Raw genomic sequence first — 18,175 nt, 5'->3', positions numbered from 1 at the left:
ATTTGTGCTGTAGAACGGATCAGCGGAAATAGGTCTACTGCTACGCTGTCCTGTAGTCAGCCACACTTAAATGCACACAAGCAGCCTCGCGGATAGAACACGGTAACACGTCAAAGCTTAAGCGCAAGCCGCGCTTCGCTGACCGACAGCGTGGTACAAAATCTTGCCCCCCGATGCTATTCAGCAGATAAATGTGGACATTGCCCGTCACGCCAAGTCACATGCTACTCCCGCCACCGACTGGACATGTAAAAAGTGTTTGCTTAGAAAGACAAAATTCCCTGGGTCACAATGTGAAACAATTGCGCCCTGCTATGCAAGTGCATGTTGTAAATTCAGAAGAGGTTGCTCCCACGGAACAATTTATTTAGAACACTAGTTCCCCTGTGCAACGTCTCTCTGATAAACTGTATGTACCTTTAGAGACTGCTCGCCATAGAGTAACACTTCAATTATATTCAGGTCCATCAGTGTCCTTGTTATACTATGAAACTTATGAACTGTTAGGCAAACCAAAACTGTGTCAATCTACTTATACGCTTTTCAGAACATTCCAGTGATAGGAGCACTTAACACTGCGGCAACGTATCAGAATCTGCAGAAGCTAGTTTCCTTTCAAGTGCTACGATGTAGACCAATCAGTTAATATTTTTGGTCTCGACCTGTTCGACTTGTTTGGACTAAACATTGTGGCCAATGTGCTAGCTTTGTATCGTTTCAACTCGAGTGACAGTGTAGCTAAGCTCTGTGACGAACTGTTTGCTCCTGGCGTAGGTGAAGCCTATAGTTTTGTAGCGCAGCTTATGCTGGAAGACAGTGCGCAGCCGCGCTGTTCCAGAGCACGTGCGGTGCCTGTTGCACTTGGTGGACAGGTTGCGAGAGAACTGGCTCACTGGCAAGGAAATGGCACAATCGCATCAATCACTGAAAATTAGTGGTCTTCCTCATTAGTTTATGTTCGAAAACCATCAGAAATAATTGGGATGTGTGCTGATTTCATAGCCACCGTCAATCCTCAGACAGTTGTGGATACTTTTCCGTTGCTTCGACCTGACGAACTCACGGATCGCTTAGTCGCTGGTCGCTATTTTTCAAAAGCTGACTTTCGCGATGTCAACCTTCAGATTCCTCTCGATGAAACTTCGTAAAATCTATTATCAGTACACATTTAAGACTTTTCAAGTGTCTTCGTCTGCTTTTCAGTAGCGCATCAGCACCTGCCATTTCCGAACGCTACCTAAAACAGCTGACTACTTCAGTACCTTCATGTACAAATTACCTGCACGATTTTGTAGTTTCTGGCCGCACAGCAGAAGAACATCTTGCCAACTTGCACATTTTATTTCAGGTTTTGCCTGAGGCCGGGCTCAAGCGTAATAAAGAAAATTGTGTCTTTTTACAGATGTCAATAGAATAATTAGGTCATGCTATCAATTATCGAGGTGTTCATCGGACGCAGGCACATCTGCAAGCAGTCCGTGATATCAAACCGCCTCAGAATCTCAAAGAATTGCAACCTGTCTTAGGGAAGCTCAACTATTACATTCGCTCCATCCCTAACACGGTTCATATAGCGGCTGCCTTGCATCGCCTTCGCCGCAAAAATGTTCCTTTTGTTTGGTCCATTGATAGTGACATAGCCTTTGAGGAACCAGACCCGTCGTTTGGCCCCGGACGCCTCGTCCCATGGAATTGCTGCTATTTTGACACACCGGATTGGTTCGTCGGCCAGACCTATTTCTTCCGCTTCCAGGCTTCTGAACAAAGCTCAGCAGAACTATTCCCAAATGAAAAGGAAGCTCTCACCACCATTTTTGGAGTGACTCAATTTTACCACGGACTACAAGCCTTTGCAGTCACTTTTCAATCTGGCCAAACCGATTCCTGTTCGTACTACGCAGAAATTGCGAAGTTGGGCTCTTCTTGTCTCCCACTACCAGTACGAGATCATTTACCGGTCCACTTCTAAGCATGCGAATGCAGACGCTCTCTCACGTCAACTTACGGGACCTGATACTGACTTCAAATTGACGTACAGGAAACATTGTCGAGCAGTTTCTCCCGGTGGCGCAAGCCGCTTCTTCCGGTCACGATTTCAACATTTTGCTCAGATACATGCGTACAGGTCGGCCTCCTTCTATCAACCACATTGTTAAACCCATTGTTCGTCGACATTTTGCATGTCGACATGATCTTTCTGTTGTTCATGGTGCCATTTTGCATCAAGGTCATTGGGGTGTTTTCCGAACAAAACAACTAGCGCGCAGACATTGTACATGGTTTGGCATGGACGCGCAAATAGGAATCATGTCTTATCGGTGTCAAGCGTGTGCGGAACATCAGGCCGACCCTCCACAAAGTTTTTTGAGTGGCCCGAGGCAGAAGCGCCTTGGCAGTGCGTGCGTGTAGACTTTGATGGCTCTGCTGGTTAGTCGCTGACGACGCATATAGCAACTTCCCCCTTATTGTTCCCATGTCATCGACAATATTTCGCTCCACTTTACAAGCACATCAGTCCATACTATGCATCGAAAGTCTGCCGGTATTGTTCACCACGAACAGCGGAGCTCAATTTTTCTCTGTGGAATTTGAAGATATCTGTACAGCGAATGGCACACGCCATCTCACCTCAGTACCGTTCCATCCACAATCGAATGGTAAGGCTGATGGTTCTGTTCGCACGTTCAAACAGCAGATGGACGAACTTCGCTTGCATCATCCACGCGAACAATCCTCGCTTCGCTTCTTGTCCACTTATACCACCCAGCCCTGCAACGGCCCTTTGACCGCCGAATTGCTACACGGGCGACGCCACGGCACGCTCTTGCATTTGCTCCCTCCCCGCTGCGATCGGCGCCTACAGATTCCATTTAGCCAACATATCAGATCAGCCAACTTGTGTTTTACAAAATAGATGACAGAAAGAAGTCGTTACTCATTCAGTCGGTTCGCTTACAATTCGAGGCCCCAGTGGATTGCAGAAGCGGCACCTAAGTGAAATTCGCCATTGTCGCTTGCTTAGCTCTGCCGCTTCCCGTTCGTTCACAGATTCCCGCGCCACCCACCGGAGTGGAGTCACGTGACGCTGTTTACGGGTCTCGAGCCGGTGGCCCTCAGATCCGACGCAGCCTCCGCCCACTGGCGGACGTCCTGCTGCGCCCCCACCACGGGGTGAACCCGGCCTACAGCGGGGACACCAGTCAGGAAGATGCCGTTGCGGACTGACGCCATCGAGAATATGTCCTGCCGATGTGTGCCCGGACGCACCCTCTGCGTCGTTCGTCGGCCGGTCTTCCCTCCCAGTCTCAGGACGTATGCCGGGGTGCGAGCGGCGACTCGGTATCGGCTACAGCAACGGTCGCCGCTTGTGACGACGGTGTGGCGGTTTGTGGGGATGGAGTGTTGTGTCGTCCGAACAAGACACTGCCAGGGCAAAAAATGGTTCAAATGGCTCTGACACTACGAAACTTAACTTCTGAGGTCATCAGTCCCCTAGAACTTAGAAGTACTCAAACCTAACTAACCTAAGGATATCACACACATCCATGCCCGAGGCAGGATTCGAGCCTGCGACCGTAGCGGTCGAACCGTTCCAGACTGTAGCGCCTAGAACCGCTCGGCCACTCTGGCCACAGGCGCAAAGATGCGGGCTCGTGCCGGTGCCACAGAGACTGGCCACTTGCGCGAGTTCCACCAGCGCCACGGGCAGCGCTCACGATCAAGATATCCACTTCACCTCGACCAGCTGCCGGCCGAGTACAATCCGCCAATGACCGACCGGCAACGGAAGATGGAAGAGCAGCTCCTGCCCACTTGGTTATAGATCGTCGTCCATGGTTGACTTAGGCAGGGAACGTCCTTTAGTGAACTCTTAGAAGTGAACAGAATTTGCTATGTACTATGAAGTTTACCTACGATTATTTGCACTTAGCTAATGTGGGACTTGTGTTATATTACATGCAGTGTTTCAGACCTCAGTACCGGACAAGTCACAAAGATGGTAAGTAAACGTTTTTGAGTCATTTGTGTGACTTTGTTACTAATTTGTTGAAGCATTGTAGAACCTTCTTTCTCCTGTCCAGTTACCTGACCCCGAGGCACAGCTGTGTAATAGTGGCAGGGAGAAATCGTCCGGGAGGTGTACTGCACCAGTAGCCGTTTCACGAACTCATAAACACGGCCTCCGCAACAGTAGTAACGAGGCCTTTACAAAACTGGCGACAAGGGTTTACAAAACTATTAACAGTCCAGAACAAGCGTTTCCTCTTCTTCGAAATTTTTCTGTGTGTAGTTGAAGCTTTCATTTTTTCACGATATTGTGTTATGGTCAGACCATTTAGAAAGCGTTTTTCGATGTGTAGGCGAGTGTATGGTTCTGTTTTACTATCGTTTTAGCACTATGTGATTAGGCAATTTTCATCAATCTTTTTCTCTTGATATCCTTTTTTATTGTGTGAGCATTTCATCGGAGTTTTTTGTAGACTGGGCGGTTATTTCAAAAAAAATATAAAGAGATGCAGCACAGGCAACAGCCACAGCATTGCAAAATGTATCTTCAAACTATCCCGCCCCATCACCATTATTTGTTGGAAAGTATGCCCCTATCCTCATCAGTTATCACCTCCCTCCATTCCTCATGTGGGAGATTATGGACACAATCCTCAGCTTTTGCTATCGGTAATAAGCACAGTAAACTCCTTTCTGTCCAACACCAATATCTCGTCAATTGAACCCATTTGCCAGCAAAAATAGACAGCACCTTCTTCTCCAGCTTTTTTCCCGACAATTCACATGTGGTGGAAGGGCACGGAGCGGCCCTCTCTCTCGCAAACTGATTGAATGAAGAATACGCAAACTCAATAGAACAATATATTATTATGTCAACTGATATTGATTTGAATTTCGTGTCTTGTAATCCATCCTCTCCAGCAACTCAGCACAGTCTGTCTTTTTCCTGCCAGTTTCCAGATGAGGAGGGGAGGAGAATGTGTTGGAGTGAGGAGAGAGCTGAGCGATTCCCCAGAGGGGGAAGGGGTGGTTAATTCACTTTAATTGATCAGTTAATTAGATATTAAACATTTGCTAATATCATTGATTGGAAGGGGGAACATTCAGGATTTCCCAGTGGAGTGGGGGCTTTCTCAGAAGGATGGATTATCCCCAGGGGATCGTTAAATCAACCCCCAGAGGGTCATAAATCGATCAGAATAACAATAGGTTAGAGGGGTGGGGGGTAGGGGTGTAACTTGTCCTTGAATGTATGCTTGCCCTTGATTGTATGCAATGGTGCACAAACAAAATGTGCCAGAATCAACGTTACCCCAATACTTACAACTTACATGTACTGCTCAGGGTGACAACTATTGAAATACGTAAAATAAACTCGTAATAACTTCTGAACGGTTTGCGTTAGGATGATAGAACTGCATAGTTGACCACAGGGCGTAATGAGCATTAGTATGTACTGTGTGGTTTGGTTTAGCGATGAAGCCCACTTTCACTTGGATGGGTTCATCAATAAGCGAAATTGGCGCACTTGAGGGACTGACAATCAGCATTTCGCGATCGAGAAGTCTCTTCAGCCTCAACGGGTGTCTATGTGGTGTGCAATGTGCAGTCACAGAATAATCGATGCAATATTCCCTGATGGCACAGTGACTATTAAACAGTACGTGAAGGTCTGGGACGATGATACGATCCCCATTATCTGAAGTAACCCTGATTTCGACAAGATGTGGTTGCTGCAAGACAGAGGTCGACCCCATCGAAGCAGGAGAGTGTTTTGATGTCCTGGAGGAGCACTTTGGGGACAGCTTTCTGGCTATGGGCCCCGACTGGCCGCCACATTCTCCGGATCTGAACACATGCGACTCCTTTTTGTGTGGCTATATTAAAGACAAGGTGTACAACAATAACCCCAAAACCATTGCTGAGCTGAAGACAGCCACTCAGGAGGTCATAGACAGCACCAATACTCTGATCCTTCAGCGGATCATGCATAATATCGCTATTCGTCTGCGGCACATCATTGCTAATGACCGCAGGCATATTGAACATGTCATAAACTAAATCCGAATGTTTGTAGTAACGTTTACATCTTGAATAAAGTGTGTGCACGCCATAGTTTGTAACTAAATTATGTTTTTTTCATATAATTCAATAATTGTGACACCGTATGTATGTAGTGATATTTGTCCATTATGCTTTTGATGGATGATGAACGCAGTGTGTTTTGAAATGGCGAAAGACATTTTTATGTACTATAATTACAGTTTAATTAGCTTGAAATTTTTGCTTTACTTGTTGGTGAGATCCATAACTCACATGCCACTCCACGTGATATCAAGCGCCATTCTGCGAACTGGACAGGTTGGTGTGTCTCCCTGTAGCTTTGTGTGGGTGGACCTGGACCTCTCAGGTCCTTTGTGCACGCAGGTACAAATGAGCGACCATTGAGAGCAGGTACCTCAGGTGGCCTGGAGACACTGCAGCGGAAGACGTATATGTCGACAAGCCGAGAGCGGCAGTTCGCGGGCACGTTGTGAAGTACTATCGAATGTCACCACTTTGTGGAAATTGTAAAGTAATATGCAACAAAGTGTTTGATTCAGTTCAACTTAATCCGTGGCACCACTGGTCCACACATTGATGAAACAAAGCTATTCTACTCTCAATATTGGTCTAGCCACATTGAATTACTAATTTGAAGGTATGGTTTGACCAACTTCTGCTTCTCTCTGACTCCCCAGTTATGATTACGCCGACATAGAGCGTTGTTCACAACAGTCAACTACATTAGCTTTCATGATACACTAATCAAAACGACAATAGGCAGCAGTTGCCGGCCGGTGTGGCCGTGCGGTTCTAGGCGCTTCAGTCTGGAACCGCGTGGCCGCTACGGTCGCAGGTTCGAATCCTGCCTCGGGCATGGATGTGTGTGATGCCCTTAGGTTAGTTAGGTTTAAGTAGTTCTAAGTTCTAGGGGACTGATGACCACAGATGTTAAGTCACATAGTGCCCAGAGCCATTTTGACAATAGGCAGCCATTCATACGAGGATGATTTTCACCAGTTAGGGCCGACAAAGAGCTGCGCTCAGTTCATATTATGCCACACTCCATTTTCTCTGTGAGAGTGCGAGTATGGCTACACAAGTGACCAAACATAAAACTAAAATTTGTTTACTTCTTTATAGCGTTGAATAAAAGAAGGTTGTGGGTCAATAAAAATAATTCATCAAGAGAGTGCTTAGCTTTTGTTAGCGTGTGCTAAACTCCATGCTAGGGGACACCTCCTCATTTCAATCAACTAACTACGGTTCTCCACAAATACGACACCTCTCGTTTCTCCTAGCCGCTACTAAATCGCTAAGGCGGCCTCGGTGAATCATTAACGTAACCTCGAAGTCTACGACCGATTGCGTGACGTCTCCTGCTGACGTCACACACAAGGCTATTCTTAAATTGCTCAGTCTACGTTCCAGATCCCGCGTCAGCTAACGACCGCAATGCTACATTTCTTGATCCAATATTGTGTAACTTTACATCACGTTAAGAATTTCTTCACAGAAATGCTCACGGCAAGTACAGTGCACGGCCGTAGTTTGAAATGAGCGTAAAATCATTGACTTTAATTTTTTGCACATTACTTTTCTTCTGTGAGGTAACTTATTTCAGATCGAGAAACGTATGTTACATTAATTATTCTAAATTGCTCAACAAACATGACGTATTTCGTGTGTTTCATGCGTAGCATAGGAATAACTATGGAGTGAGTATTTGGATACACAGAGATTTTGCGATATTTTACTTATTAAATGGATCTGTTTCTCCTTTTAGGTGTTCTGAAATAATTCACTATGGCTAAGTCAGTATCTAAAACGAGCCGAGGTAAAAAAAATTGCTGCTTTGAAGAGCGCGCCGTAGCGCGTAGTGTGAAGCAGTCGCCCTCCGTTTCTGGCGGTGGCGCCGCTGTGGCAATCAACAGCTCTGGTGTCTCCCTCTGGTGGGAAAGGGGAAAGGTTGCCTGTTCACGTGCATTTAGGGGGCGCTATGAGCTCGCCAGTCGGTCAGTCTGGGTCAGTCGGTCAGTCTGGGGGTCAGTGAGTCAGTCTGGGTCTGTCTCTCGTCCGCATTTTGTTAGGCAGTTAGTGACTGTCTGTCGTTCCGAGTGCTATTGTGTCTGTCGTTCGGATCAACCTTTAAAGCCGGCAAAAATTAGAGTCTTTCCACTGCACCTGTAAGAGAACTCAGTGATTGGTCGTCCGGTCGGGGCTTAGTTCCTGCATTGGAGTTTGCACGTTAGGCCGCCAGTCTGCTCGAGTTTGTTCAGGCAATGGTCATTGGCGGTTGGATCGATCGGTTGGTCGGTCGCGCACTGAGACACAAGATGACTTGTCCGTCTTGAGCGTCGGCGCATGTGAGGTCGCCACGTGAGTCCAGTAGGCCGCGGCGTATAGCGAGGGGTAGTGGCTTCGCGGCCTACACGAGAGCAACAGGAGCCAACCCACGACATCAGTCTGGCCGGTGCGAGCTGCGACGCCGTGAGACGGGAGATCGGCGCGCCTTCCTGCGTCCGTTGAAGCGGCTGGCAGCGGACGGTTCGGGAGAGCGATTTGGGGGTGCTGCGCCAGGTCTTCTCGAGAGATCGCAGTTCATTAGAAGTTAAGTGATTGGTGATATGTTGTGTGATTTATTCTTATTAAATTTTACTTGTTTTCTTGGTCAGGCTCTCGTCCCCAGCGTCTGTCTCTCGTCCGCATTTGTTAGGCAGTTGGTGCCTGTCTGTCGTTCGGAGCTGCCTCTCTCATGTTTGGCGGATTCGGTGTGATAATGAATTTATTGCTTCGAGCGTAACTGCCTAATTCCTGAAATATATTTTGATCTTGCCTAGCATCTTGAGAGGCTGTATCTGTGTACTGTAGAGCATGTTGACTTGTTTGACCAACTTTGTATAATTTTATATAAGAGTGCATTTCATGGGCTTTTATTTAAATGGTCATTTCAGTATATAAAGTTGCCACCCTTCCACCGTCAGACTTTCCTTAGAAGTTAAAATCAAGTTGCACCTTCGGTGGCAAAGTTAATATTTTAATTTTAGTGTTTTGTACCATTTCCATTCCTCCTAGGGGGTGCATAGTTGGTATGCTTGTGTGAATTGTTAAAACTTTTAGGTTAAAGTAATCTGGTGTGTTGCAGATTTGCAACAGTGTAGTCTTTCAGAGGTTGTTATGAGCGGTCGTAACTACGACCGTGTCAAAAGGGAGCGGCAAGGTTCTCAGCCCGAAAGCTCACACAGTCAAGAATTTGTTTCTTTCTGCCTCTGAATAAATTGTAACTTGATTTAGAGGGTGCTTTCTGATTATAATTTTAAATGTGTTTCTTTTAAAAAATGCTTTAGGCACCATTAAAGTGAATAAATTACCATTTGTTAAAAAGGAATTTGCTTACGATTTCATCAGTTACTCCCTGGCAACTACTTGGACGCTCACATAGTGTGATTAAATGTGTTAATGTTCTTGATGAATCACTAGTAACTAGAATAAATTCTCAAGAAAATTCCTTGAAAATAAATCCACGGTTCATAAAACATGATAAATATATGTAATAATATTAAAGTATTAGTCATAGCGCAAAATGTAAAGAAACATCCAGAGTCATATGACAGCTGTGATTTGATGTTGACCATGCGCTCACTACGCTATGCCCGCCCCACAGAAACTGCTACAGTCTGGTAAAACGCAGTATGAGCATAGGCTACTTACTGAACATTCAGACACAGTTCAGTCCATGTCGAGCACGTGATCCACTTCTCATTTTGATAATGGTAAACATACATACACACACTAGGTTTATACACTTCTGTAGATAATGTTGCGCCAACAACAAAATAGTTCCCGTCAAACATCTCTGTCAAATTTTATCAAGTGGTTCACACTGTATGTTATGTAAATTGCAGAACTAGAACTCTACCTCCCCACAACATAGTAACTTGGGAACGTCTCCTGCGTCAGTAGCATCCATTGAGACCGGGATGAAGGGATGCGAGCAGCACAAGATGCCGACACCCACTACAGACGGCCCTTTGCACTTGTTAATCAACTTTGGGTAAAATAATGAGAATAAAAGCGGAACTGAAACTTAACGTCTGTAGGAAACCAAAGAAAGCACAAAGAAGTAATCATGGAACAATCCAAATCGCTTCTTTATTTTTCTCCCTAGTAACCGGTTTCGGCTGTTGCACCTTACGACCACAATGTTTCTTAGGCAGCAGCACGCACAACCTGCAAGGCGTCAGCAGCGACTTGTACCAGGCAGCGGTCACCCGTGTATAACGAAATAACGTGCCAAAAGGCCGCTCAGAATTAATGTTCCGCGATAAGTTCCCTGGGTTTCTGTGACGTACACTGGCTGACAAAGAAAGGTACGCACACACAAGAGATCAACGCAACCTCGTGCACGTACACACAATAGGCAGCCACGTAAATGTTTAGAGTTGCAGTTTCTGTGGCAGGTAGGAAGACCACGAGAGTACATTAATGTTGTTCTAGTTTACCGTTGTTACCAGGCCCAGCAGGAGGTGTAACTGGAGTGAACGGCGTGAGTGTTGTGAGCTCACTCTGAAGGACTCGGGGGCGACGAGTACTGGAGTGGCACGGCGCCATCGACGCCTGCGTTTTACAGGTGCCTCATTCTGGGTCCCCACGTGGCCAGCCGGCCGCAGCCTGCAGTATCCATATTCATAGGCCATTTACGAGTATGTGTGACAGATACACTGATACGTACATCAACGGTAAATCTGCAATGTTTGCCGTGTGAACCGTATAATACCATGTAAATCCAAAAATGCCCCATTTCTTCTGTGTGTCTCAATATCGTACAGTGTTACAAAATTCCCATTGCATTTGAAGAAATGTTGAACTGCAGCGGAACGTGAAGGCAAACATACTCACCGTTAAGGTTCTAGTTAACCGCATCAAAAGGTAAGATCAGCCTATTGTTTATCAAGCACGTCATAACCCCTTGACATCCGTGCCTACCAATAATGGACTCCCAGCCACATTCTGCGCCACCTCGTACCACTCATAGGAGACTATCTACAGCCGGACCAGGGCATTACCATCAATGCTCAGGCTGCCATTAACACCGCAACAGGCTACCTTTGGGGTAGCATGAGGACGGCTAGGCATGGACTGACGAATGGCGTTCGCTGTTTGCAGAGATGGATCACGTTGCTGTATACCACAAATGACCGTGAAAATGACAGCGACCAATGGAGACGTCCTGTTTTCCAGTGTTTTCGACAGGCACAGCGTTGTAACTTCTGGCGACACAGTGCGCCAAGCCATCGGGTACGACTTCCGCTGACGGCTGGTAGTGACTGAGGGAATCTGACGGCACAACAGTACGTGACAGACGCCGCCATTCCTCATGTGTTACCCCCAATGCGACAGTATGGTGGTGACGTTTGTCAACAGGGCTACACCTGTCTACCCGTGGCAAGTGCCCGTACTATCTGCCTGTGTGATGTTGAGGTATTGCCACGGTGAGCAGGATAGCCAGCTGTTGCTCAGACGTCAGCCCCGCTCCACAGCCGGTATCCAACATATCGTGAATCACTTACAAAAGCTGTGGGCCAGGAGAGGGTACAACGAGCTTATGATGTACTTCCCAGCAGAAGTAGTGCATGTATCCGGCTATATTCATAAGAGAGCTCATACTGGCAAGTTCTTTGTAAATTTTACTTGATTTTGTAATCATTGCAACACCATCTAATAGTCCGCAGCTCGTGGTCGTGCGGTAGCGTTCTCGCTTCCCGCGCCCGGGTTCCCGGGTTCGATTCCCGGCGGGGACAGGTATTTTCTCTGCCTCGTGATGACTGGGTGTTGTGTGATGTCCTTAGGTTAGTTAGGTTTAAGTAGTTCTAACTTCTAGGGGACTGATGACCATAGCTGTTAAGTCCCATAGTGCTCAGAACCATTTGAACCATCTAATACCCTCTCAGCCCGAGATTTCATTTTCGCCTCCTCTTCTGAGTCCTTCGCTTTCTGTGTCAGGCAGCGTACGTCCACAATTAAACATAAGAGAAAATGTTTTACAAATCATTATTGATGCAGCATGAATGTATCAGTTGAATTATGAAATACAAACCATAAATAGTAATTTGGGAACGAAGGAGTGATGCATTGTCGTAGGTAAGGTATAGATGTGGCATGGTGTACCTTACGATGAAAAGGAGAACATTATTAGACTGCATTTTCTGGCACATTTCACCTGACGACGACAGACAAATGAGCAGTCTCATTTCACACCGTGCAAACATCCACCACCTGCACTGGTGGCAAGTGCGCCCCTGCACGAACTCTTCTCACGCCACGGACGTGCAGGCCTCGCCTCGCTCTCCCCACGTTGGATTCCCAGCCGCGCCGCTCGCTGTTGCCCACGCCCCTGGCTGCTGGTCGCCACAGCGTGGCGATGGCAGCGCCTCTGGCTCGTTCGGCTGCTGCCCCCGCCACCCCGCATCCCTCCAGCTGTAGCTCAACATCCCTTTCATATGTGGTCCCTTGCGCTGTGACCCCATTGTCCAATGCTGAGTTGGCGTGAGGAAGTGAGACCGAGGGCAGTGGAGTATGAAGCGCCATTTCCTCGTTTTAAACTGGGTTATGGGGGAGTGTGGGGGGGGGGGGGGGGACTGGAATCAGACGATAAACAGTTAGTGAAACCCCCGGAATATAATACTCCTTTATTCGTGTTAGGTACAGGCGGGATACGGGATAGCAGCTGGTGAGAAGGCTGTTGCTCCCAGTGCCGTAGTCGGCTGCAGCTGTGTGACGTGTCAGTGCCAGCAACTGCCTCGCAGGGAGGCAGCACGTGCTAACAGCAACAGGTGTCTGGGAGGCCACTGTAGGCTGGCGATGGCCGCATCACCCTGGAGATGTGTGGCAGGCGCAGCTCCGGGCATCTGGGCTGCCTCGTGGCTGAGGCGGCCCACACTGGAGAGGACGCTCTTCAAGAACTATAAAACTAGTACCGAGCATGAGCACAGTAAGAGACGTCGGTCTGGACTGTTCAGCAACAGTGGACGACGGCAAAAGCGTAGCTGGGCAGCCCCTAGCAAAGGCTCGACCGTGAAACCCACCAAGAGGTGGTCGCCAGCAGAACGACGTCACACAGTAGTTAATCCAGCGGTGCAGAGACGCCGAGTTGTCTGCATACTAATCTCAACTCGGGCTCCTCAGGGCTGGAGCTACTGGAAGCCGAAGTCCATGGAATGAGGCTGGCTGCTTCATCTGATGGTGCGGTACTCTTCGACTCGAAGTTAACAGCTGGCACAAACTTCGGGTAACGGCGTCATTTACATACCCGTATATTGTCGCGTACAAAGAGAATCGGCGGGCACCTGGTTAGTAGTTCTTCGATGGCAGCCTCCCACACCGGAAATTATAGCAGGGTGGAGTGGTAGGACTTCGCAGTTGCTCTGGTTTTCTTGCTTGGTCAGCTCTTCTAGAGACCTGCCACGGCAGCAATATTTTTCAGCCTTTCAGAGACGCTGGTTGGCGCTTCCGCGTTGTCAGCCTGCTGCATGAGTACTCTTGAACTCTGAGTATGCCTTCTTATGTAATGGCGTTCGGATTTCAGACTGATGATTAGTTCCTCAGCTGTTTGCTGCAAGACAGTTCATCGCCGCTGCGGAGTGTTTGGCAGTGACAGCATGTGATACCTCCTGACGTCGTAGCTGAGTACAGCCCTGCCTTCTGAGCATCTACGATCTTGCCTCTGACGTCATCCCAGTCTTCCCAGACACGTGACGCACTGTCGTCACAGATCCGCTAAAGCAGATCGTGAGTCTGTTTATTCACTGATACGTACATCTACGGTAACTTTGCAATGTTTGCTGTGTGAACCGTATAATACCATGTAATACAAAAAAAATGCCTCATTTCTTCTGTATGTCACAATATTTTCGTATCGTACAATGTTATAAAATCCCCATCGCATTTGAAGAAATGGTACGCTGCTTATGATGACGGATCGGTTATGATTTTCGTATCGTACAATGTTATAAAATCCCCATCGCATTTGAAGAAATGGTACGCTGCTTATGATGACGGATCGGGATTTTGTTAAATAGCAGCCGGCGTCCTACACTAAAACATCAAGTTATGCCACATTTTTCCTACGGTCCTATCCCTTAGAGGAGATGTAACACTATAACAGAGTGCGTCATAAATGTCAGTTAATTAATTCTGCAATTTTGATGTAATTTCTTATGTATTGATGTACTCGTTAATTGTGTTAGTGTTCACTACTAAAAAACTGTAATGTATTTATAAAAAAAACAATGGAAAATAGTATTGTAAAACCTTGTGGCAGAAATGTTGGTAGGGAGACGGAGATGGAGTGTCGGAGATTTGTACTGCATGAATTACAAAGAATTTGTTCGATGTATGGCAATAACATCGTTGAGACTGACCGCACGCAGAGAGGAGGAGGGGAAGTTGCAAGTTAACTGCGGCGAAGTGTGTGTGCTGTGAGGCGGCGCTGGAGGGTGTAGTGGAACGTGTACAAAAAATGTTCAAATGTGTGTGAAATCCTATGGGACTTAACTGCTAAGGTCATCAGTCGCTAGGCTTACACACTGCTTAACCTAAATTATCCTAAGGACAAACACACACTCCCATGCCCGAGGGAGGACTAGAACCCCCGCCGGGACCAGCCGCTCAGTCCATGACTGCAGCGCCCCAGACCGCTCGACTAATCCCGCGCGGCGAACGTATACAACCCAAGTGCTATGGCAAGGCATTGTAAATAGATGAGCAAGCACATATCTGTTCACAGTATATATAACGTAAGAAGAATTGGTAAATAAAGTGATGCTGTCAACGTTAATAAAAACTGGTCGTTGTCGAAGAAGAGCCTCTTGCTACTAATTACTGCCGCAAAATGCCATACTTGTAACTCGTTTCAAAGTTTAAATTACGACAAATCCCTCGTCTTAACATCATAAGAATGAACAGATTCGATGATCGCTTGTCTTATTTAAATTTCCTGAGAACATATTTGAGTTAAAGGGAATTTTCATGACGAATTATTTTGATTGAGTAATAACATAATAAATGTGTTTTGTTACATTGCACATTAGATTATAAATTTTTGCTGGTCCCGGCGGAGGTTCGAGTCCTCCCTCGGCCATGGGTGTGTGTGTTTGTCCTTAGGATAACTTAAGTTAAGTAGTGTGTAAGCTTAGGAACTGATGACCTTAGCAGTTTAGTCCCACAAGATTTCACACACATTTCAACATTTTTGATTATAAATTTTGTATTAGCACTCAGTGGGCTACAATTCAGTTAAAGTCAGCTTATTCATCTTGTGTCTGAGCTTGTAGAATGGATAAAGAACGCAAATAAATTCAAGTCAGAATTTAACTGCGTTCACATGCTACATAGTGCTGCCATGTAGGGCATATATCAAGAAAGGAAAGTGGCTAATTCTTTTTTGCGCAATTCAGTTCAACTTATTTAAGAACTATTTCAGTCCTGCACAATGCGCAGTACGGAAATGGATGAACCGCACGCTACCCTTATGCCATACACACATACACACAAGCTAATAACTCGAGAATGAAAATAGACATCGCTTTACGGTGAACTTTAAATAAAACTTTGGTACGTTAGCTACATTTCTAAGCCAATAATATATGATCTAAAGTAAACGGAAAGTAAACTAGTAGCAAGATGAAAAATTCACTGTAAGCACATGTAATGGCTTACTTTATTTCAAAGCTGAACAACAAAGGTAGCGAATTACGAAAAGATTGTCAGTTCATTATCAAGCTAATATATCTGACTATGAGATGTTTAAAGTTTCAAATTTTTATAAATAGTTTCCTTAGAATAGGATGAGATGTATTTCTGAGAGGCCGTAACTTTTGAGCTAGCGAAATTCCAACTGCAAAAATATCACCCCATGAAAAGTTTTTACTATAATGCTTCGGTAAATATATTCGAATGAAAGCGCGCTTTTTGTTTTAATATATACCCTAACTGTTGGTCTGTGGCTCATTGTTCCCAAAAAAAAAAAAAAAAAAAAAAAAAGGTCCATGGCGCACTGCCGCACAGGCAGCGGCGATTTAAACAAAAGCGCGCAATCCCGCCCTGTGTCCGCTATGGGGAGAGCAAAGGGTTAAATTCACGCTTCCATACGAAACTTTGAATAATTTCTACTCCGTCACTTAAGTGCAATAGTATAAAACGCCTTATCAAATTAGGTATATGCATTAGGAACACCTGCCAAAATTCCAGTAAATGTTTTATGTAAGAACTGCTGACAAGGGAACCTCCCCACCGCACCCCCCTCAGATTTAGTTACAAGTTGGCACAGTGGATAGGCCTTGAAAAACTGAACACAGATCAATCGAGAAAACAGGAAGAAGTTGTGTGGAACTATGACAAAAATAAGCAAAATATACTATCTGAGTCGTTCATGTGCAACATAGGCAACATCAAGGACAACGTGAACTCAGGAGTGCCGTGGTCCCGTGGTCAGCGTGAGCAGCTACGAAACGAGAGGTCCTTGGTTCACGTTTTCCCTCGAGTGAAAACTTTAATTTTATATATAATCAACTTCGCTCTCCAAAATTGCAGGACATGTTCAGATTTGCTTGGACATATGCAGGATTTGACGGTCTACACAAGGAAAAATCTGAAAACGTTAAAAACATATGTTTTGACAGAGCACAGGGAAAACTGTGCGACTGTGAAACTGTTGCATTCATTTGTTGCAGTTTATGTGACAAACCCTTATGTTTTCATCACTTTTTTGGGAGTGATTATCACATCCACAAGAAAACCTAAATCGGGCAAGGTAGAAGATTCTTTTTACCCATTCACCAAGTGTACAAGTTAGGTGGGTCGACAACATATTCCTGTCATGTGACGCTCATGCCGTCACCAGTGTCGTATAGAATATATCAGACGTGTTTTCCTGTGGAGGAATCGGTTGACCTATGACCTTGCGATCAAATGTTTTCGGTTCCCATTGGAGAGGCACGTCCTTTCGTCTACTAATCGCACGGTTTGGCGGTGCGGCCGCAAAACACTGACACTAAACTTATTACAGTGAACAGAGACGTCAATGAACGAACGGACAAATCATAACTTTGCGAAAATAAACTTTTCACTCGAGGGAAGACTTGAACCAACGACCTCTCGTTTCGCAGCTGCTCAAGCTAACCGCGGGACCACGGCGCTTCTGATCTTGTACTATCCTTGATGTTGCCTATCTTACACATTGACTACTCAGTTTGTATATTTTGCTTATTTTTTCATAGTTCCACACAACTTCTTCCTGTTTTCTCGATTGATCTGTGTTCAGTTTTTCGAGGCCTATCCACTGTGCCAACTTATAACCAAATCTGAGGGGGGTGCGATGCGGAGGTTCCCTTGTGAGTAAGACAAATTTTTGTCACGTATAGAAATACGTATAGGCTCAACTGGGGGGTAACGGTGGTAGCTAGGAGACAGCGAGACGGGCACGGCGCGACAGGCGGCCAAGTTTCTCAGACGGTCGCAAGGCCAGCCTCAGCGGCAGCAAACAGAACGACAGATTCTTCACTTATTACAGTCCTAATAATGGTGGTGGTGGTGGTTAGTGTTTAACGTCCCGTCGACAACGAGGTCATTAGAGACGGAGCGCAAGCTCGGGTTAGGGAAGGATGGGGAAGGAAATCGGCCGTGCCCTTTCAAAGGAACCATCCCGGCATTTGCCTGAAACGATTTAGGGAAATCACGGAAAACCTAAATCAGGATGGCCGGAGACGGGATTGAACCGTCGTCCTCCCGAATGCGAGTCCAGTGTGCTAACCACTGCGCCACCTCGCTCGGTCCTAATAATGAATGTGGCAACTAGTTCACAGTCGTGTAAGCTATCGTCTTTTAGTAGCGAAAATTAGAAACCATACCACTCTTTCATGGTTTTAAAATACTACCTTTTCAAGTATGAGATCACATGGGGATCTGTAGACGCAGATAGGCCTAAAAAAAGCGACGAATAGTTTGGTTACACTTGACTTCCGCATGATACGACTTAGATGCTGAGTGTATTCAGTCATACATCTCGCTGCGTAAAAGGATTTAGTAACATTTTGTGTCGCACAACAAAATTTTGATTTACGTAAGT

The sequence above is a fragment of the Schistocerca americana genome, chromosome 4 (assembly GCF_021461395.2).
Source record: "Schistocerca americana isolate TAMUIC-IGC-003095 chromosome 4, iqSchAmer2.1, whole genome shotgun sequence".
In the NCBI taxonomy this organism is placed as follows: domain Eukaryota; kingdom Metazoa; phylum Arthropoda; class Insecta; order Orthoptera; family Acrididae; genus Schistocerca; species Schistocerca americana.
Note: the sequence above shows the minus strand (reverse complement) of the source record.